This window comes from Orycteropus afer, unplaced genomic scaffold (genome assembly GCF_000298275.1).
Source record: "Orycteropus afer afer isolate SDZICR_OR568_19922 unplaced genomic scaffold, OryAfe1.0 scaffold00274, whole genome shotgun sequence".
Classification (NCBI taxonomy): domain Eukaryota; kingdom Metazoa; phylum Chordata; class Mammalia; order Tubulidentata; family Orycteropodidae; genus Orycteropus; species Orycteropus afer.
The window spans coordinates 3,304,929-3,305,447 of NW_006921861.1; positions in this window are offsets into that span (position 1 = coordinate 3,304,929).

The window sequence follows — 519 nt, forward strand, 5'->3', positions numbered from 1 at the left end:
CTTAAAGTCAATTTGATCAGAAATTAATATTGCCACTCCTGCTCTCTTGCAGTTGCCATTTGCTTGATGTATCTTTTTCCAACCTTTGATTTTTAATCTATTCTTGTCTTTATCTCTAATGTGTGTCTCTTTTAGGCAGCATATTGATGTGTTTTATTTCTTATCCAATCTGCCACTCTCTGTCTCTTGAGTGGTGCATTTAATCCACTAAAATTCAGGGTAATTATAGATAAGTTTGAATTTGTTGCATCATTTTGTTATGTGTTTTTTGATGGTGTCCCTGGTTTCTTTGCTCCATATTATTTTCTGTGCTGAGCTCTTTATGTTTATGAATCATGTTATCATTTCCTTTGTTACTGTTGTTTTAGTATATGCTGAATATTTGTGCTTGTCCTCCTTTTTATTGTGATGTGAAGGTTTATCCTTTTTCTTTGAGGTTACCCTATGATTTATAATTTTATCCCCAAGTTTAGAACAGTCCATTCTGTCTTGCAACTCTCTTAACTTCCTCACCATTTA